General features: G+C 44.2%; 1 long non-coding RNA gene across 1 annotated transcript in view; it reads right to left on the bottom strand.

Annotated features, from left to right (window-relative positions):
* The window catches only part of LOC103371155 (uncharacterized), a 10,804-nt gene extending 9,748 nt beyond the window's left edge, over positions 1-1,056 (bottom strand). The window contains exon 1 of the long non-coding RNA XR_520931.1: positions 930-1,056. This is a non-coding gene — a long non-coding RNA (uncharacterized LOC103371155). The remainder of the gene's footprint in view (positions 1-929) is intronic.
* Between the last annotated feature and the right edge of the window lie 4,322 nt (positions 1,057-5,378).

Below are 5,378 nucleotides of genomic sequence, written 5' to 3'. Positions count from 1 at the left end.
TATGATAATGGTAATAGTTATGATTATTATTGTTTCTACTACTACATTAATGCTATTACATGACCCTTACTACTACTATAGTGTGTATCTGTCTTCTTCTGACTGTGAGGGTGTGATGTTGGTGGGTGAGAGGTGGCTGATGGGGAGGTGATGGGTTCAACAGAAGCAGAGAAAGGACATAAATCCTCTTCCCTTCTCACTTTTCTGCTTCTCGGTTTTCTTTCTTCAACTCCTCTTTCTGTAGCTTCTCTCTCTCTTCCTGCTCTTTCTTTTTTGGTTTTTCTTGTTCCTTTCTTTCCTTCTTCTCTTTTTTCTTCTGCTGTGCCCTCATTGACTCCTGTTCTTTCTTGTTCTTTGCCTTCTCCTCTTTGGCTTCAGAAATGAGAGCATCCTTTTCTGTGATGATCTGGCGCATCTTCATGTTCTCCTCTTGGGGCTGGGAGAGCTATGCTCTCAAAGCAGTTGTTCTTCTCCTTGAGGCATTCCTCCTCCCACTTTAAGTTGAACTTAGCCACATCAGCCTTCCATGCATTACACTGCGTCAGCGTTGTGCTTCTCCATGGCCACGCACTGTTGGTGGTAGACTATGTGGGCGACTTACTCCTGATTCAGCAGCTCCCAGTCTGCTGCTGTCTGGATGCTGGCTTCTGCTCGGTGTAGAGCCCCTTCCAATCTCTGCTTATGGGCCTGGAAGGGCTGCTGCCTTCACTCAATCTCCTTTCTCAGAGATGCAAGTTCGGCTGCCAGCTTCATGTTTTCCTGAGTAGAAACCTCGACGGCTTCTCTCAGGTCGTTGAGCTGAGTGTCGGGATCCATGTGGGCATCCAGAGGGCCGGTCCTCCCCTTTGTCTCTCCAGGCCCAGTGGGCTCACCCACACTCGGGCATCCACTAGGCCTGTTCTCCCTGCGTCTCTCCTACATGTGGGCATCCAACACCTTTTCTGGGGTCTGATGAGCATCGGCGTCAGGCGCCTTAACCCGGCATTCAGGTTATCCTGCAGTGACAGTTCTGCTTACCAAAAAGTGGCCCACTAGGCGGCTCGCACTCCACACACACACACCTACACACACACACACACACGCACACATACACACACACGCACACACACAACTGATGCTCCTCATCAATTTGAACCCCTAAATGGACTTAAAGTTTTATATTTCACCCTCCATTTAGGAGAAACGGCTATTTTGAAGAAAGAACTACAACTTCCAGTAGCGTTACAATCCAACATGATTGGACACGCCAGGAAATATGTAGTTCTTCTTGGGGTTCTTCTCAACTAGGGTTGTGTTTTTGTATTAATAAACTAAAATAAACGGATTGAAGTACCGACAAATGTGCTACTGTTAAAGTATAATACGTGTAGTATGAAATAAGTGTAAAAGAGTACATCGTATTGTGGTATTTTTTGTGTTTTTATTACACCGGCAGTGTTTGGGGGAAGCGTCGGCGCGCAGCCTCGCCGTAGACCCGGAAGAGATCTGTCCTACAGGGTCTGTAATGTTTTTGTGTGTACAGTAGGTGGCGGTAATGCACCTGAACGTTGGATGCCAACCGCCAAATCAACAGAAGAAGAAGCAGCAGCATGAGCTGCAGCAGCAGCTAGGCTAGGCTAGGCTAGGCTAGTAGCTAATGTAGACAGCCTTGACGAGCTAGCTAAAAGCTGCACAGACCTACAGATACATTCCCACCGCTGGCCTCTCAGTAACAGTCAGAACAGTTTCTCTCTGCCTGGGTATGTTTGTTGTATTTTTATTAATGAATACGGAGCTTATAGCAGGTGGAGCACACGGTACCGGCTCAGCACCGGTGTGTCCAGAATGTTCACGTTGGTCAGTGTGGGTCACACATCTGTACAGTGATCTCTGTAGTTATTAGTGTGGACGGGCCAGAACAGTAAAACTGGTTGATGCTGACTGTCAGAAGAAAAGAACGACAAAACATCCCAGTATATGCGCTGTCTGATGGGAAAAAACATTTCCCAGACATGAAAGATAATTACAATTGAAATGTATTGGTTTGAAATTCGTGCTGGGGAACACGAAACAGTCGTGACTATTTAATGAACTGCTGTGAGACTGGGTCGCACAATTTGGTCATAGCGCCATGAAACACCGTAAAACGCCAGAATAGGAGACGTGCTGTGTAACTGGCCTGTATGTGCTCTGATCGGTATGAAGCTTTAAGACTCAGCCAGACTGTGCTTCTGCCGCGGCTAACATGCACGCTGCTGCGGCTAGCCACTAAACAGGAAGTGACTCGTAACTAGGCCACGTGTGCTCTGATCTGCCCCAAACTCGACACGCCGGATCAGACTCCCGCCCGGAGCCCCGACAAGCGCAGGGCGAGGACCCATCCATCTCTGCTTGTGGCTTTAATTATTATTATTATTATTATTAGAAAAAAATATAAAATTTTAATTACTTCTTCTGCCTAAATTAAAAAAAGATAACAATTAAAGATTCATTAAAATGTTGCCAATAACACTTTTCTTTTTGCAGTTGCAGGTTGAACACTGTGAGTCGCTGCTATCCTAATTAACAGCTCTCATCCCTAATTTTTCCGTTTTCTTTATGTCTCTCTGATGTATTTGTAGCTGGTGAGTCTGAGATGTGTGTGCTGTTGTGAGTAGCACAGGTGATACAGGTGATGTCAGACAGGAAAAGGTCTGACTCACACCATCATGGTTCTTCATGAATGAAGTGACGTGGAAGATGTTCCCTTCTTTCTGCTCATTTTCCACTTCTGAGGTTTTCAGGCTTTTTGGCTGATGACCAATTATCCTGAGAATTGGAAAAGAAACAATTCAGCAAAACAATAAGTAAAACTATGAATTTTGCAGGTCAGCATGAGTTTCTACGCCTACAGTCAGTTGTCTGGAAGCTTATTGTATGTGATTCAGCATAAGATACACAGTGTGAGAAGATAATAAGGGGGCGTCAGTGTGCTAAATAGATAAATGAACATGAGGAGGCTTGATAAATCATAAAGTCAAGGCTGATCAAAACAATGATCAATCAAAGGCACAAGGCATAGCAAGGGAGCAGTGCTGCCACTGCACTGATGATGACAAAGCTTATGAGTGAGTGCAAATATACAGCAGTTAACAGAGCGTCTTACCTTTTCCTGCTGCGCTCATGAAAGTCGGCCTGTTAGTGCTTTAAAGTATCTGTCTGAACAGTGGATGAACCTCAAGTGTACTTCAGCGCTGAAATCCTCACTGTGACATAATTCCAAATTATGATGCATTATGAAGTGGGACTGTGTGTGTTTTAATACTCTGCTGAAACTGTATCTCATGTTTTTCTCCTTGATAGCAGTCAATCCAAGTTAGACAAACCCAATCAGATGGAAATAATCAGGCTTGTTTTAGGCACACTCTGAGTGTTCATTTGGAATAATCCAGAGTTCACTCGTGTGGCTTCACAAAGGCGTTCTACAGTGTTATCTAGTTTTGGTGTTATTTGTTCCTACAGCAAACCGGGCTTAGAATATCTGTTTCCACTCATAAAAAGGGGGAACATGGTTCAAAATCTGTGATTTGCTGTAATTCTGGGGAGAGAGCAATCAGAAGGTAGAGAGTTTGTTTTTTCAGTTGTTGAAAATTGAGCATGTGTTTGATGCTGGAGGGAAGCTGCTGGTGTCTGATGTGTTTGCTGGTGTGTAACTGGTGTAGCTACAATAATTAAACCAGCTGACAAAGCTACAATTAGCATCCTTATCCAGTGTGTGACCTTAACAGAGTGAACTAACTGAACCAAACGACAAAGGCAACATTAGCATGCTAAGATATGGGCAGGTCAGAGTGAAAAGATCTGATAGGTCATATTATAATATTACTGACTTATTATTGAGAGACCAGTGATTTACCAAGTACTTTCAATTAAGTTTGTCGTTATTTTAGGTTATTTCCGTATCTATAGACAGTATTTGTGGCTCAGATGGTCGAGCGGTTGTCCTCTAATCATAAGGTTGTTGTTTCGATCCCCCTGCCCTCCACAGTTGAAGCGTCCTTGGGCAAAACACTGAACCCAGAGTTGCTCCCAGTGTCAGGCAGCACCTTGCATTGCTGCTCCGTCGTCACTGCTGCATAAATGTGAGTGAATGGGTGAATGAGAAAAAACATTGTAAAGCGATTTGAGTACCACTAAGGTAGAAAACTGCTATAAGTGCAGACCATTTACATTCTTCAAATCTGCAATTGTATATTCTGAATATGAGCACTGATTGTTTGTATGACCGCTTTATTCTCTGTAGGGTCACGGGGAGGCTGGAGTCTATCCCAGCTGACTCAAGGTGAAGGCAGGGTGCATCTTGGACAGGTAACCAGTCTATCACAGGGCTACACATAGAGACAAACAGGCACACTCACATTCACACCTACAGATGATTTAGAATCATCCATTAACCTCAGCATGTTTCTGGACTGTGGGAGAGAGCAGACGAACCCACGCTGCAAACTCCACACAGATAGATCCCAGGAATTTCCAGCTGTGAGGCGACAGTGCTAACCGCTGTGTCACCGCCCACCCAAGATAAGTTAAAACAATTCAGATCAGTTAAAATGGAGGCTCTTAACTCATTCTTGCTGCCAGGGTTCCTGACAGGTTATTCCAGCCCAGCATCTGAAGTTTGATTTTCACACAAACAGAGTTTAGCCTCATTTATTCAAGTTCATCTCTTCTTCTGTGCCATTTACTGACTAAATAGTGGAATGCACACAAGCACATTCTCACCAACTGAGCAAATGAAGCAGAACACTGAGCACTAACTGTCTGCAGTACAGCTATAACAACCAGCAGTATTGCTCACTCAGCGTTATAAAACATCATAGGAAGAGTATAAGCACATTACATGTGCATGATAAATACTATGATCAGTGCATCATATCATGGAAACAGTTAGTAGGACTGCTGCAGTAGAGCTCTTCTCTCTTTGGTGAGATGCTGTAAAACAACCACTTGAGGTCAGTCTTGTTCTAAGTTCAGAGGCTCGTTTCCCACCTTGTTGCATCAATGTCCTGAATCTGAGGTCAGCACGCACAAGCCCTTCCAGTGACCTCGATGGAGAGAGGCCATATGCTGTTTTACCTCACAGGAGCCAGGAGTGAGACGATAACATGATCCCAAGCAATGACAATCTGATGATGCTTAAAAAAGGCAGCGTACAGAATGGAGCAATGCCAAGGCAATAGCTCCTATCCAGCTGGAATACCAGCAAACCAGTCGTAGCTTGTAACATAAGCATGGATCTGTATTTTAACATGGAGACATTCTGAGGAAACACTGACTTACAGATCTACAGGGCAGAAACAAATTACACCAAATGGTTCATGTCAGTTTGGTGTATTCAGGTATTTCAGGCCAGATCAATA

The sequence above is a fragment of the Stegastes partitus genome, unplaced genomic scaffold (assembly GCF_000690725.1).
Source record: "Stegastes partitus isolate 25-593 unplaced genomic scaffold, Stegastes_partitus-1.0.2 Scaffold1531, whole genome shotgun sequence".
Lineage (NCBI taxonomy): Eukaryota > Metazoa > Chordata > Actinopteri > Pomacentridae > Stegastes > Stegastes partitus.
The sequence above is the reverse complement of the archived record's forward strand: the minus strand, read 5'-3'. Positions and strand labels throughout refer to the sequence as shown.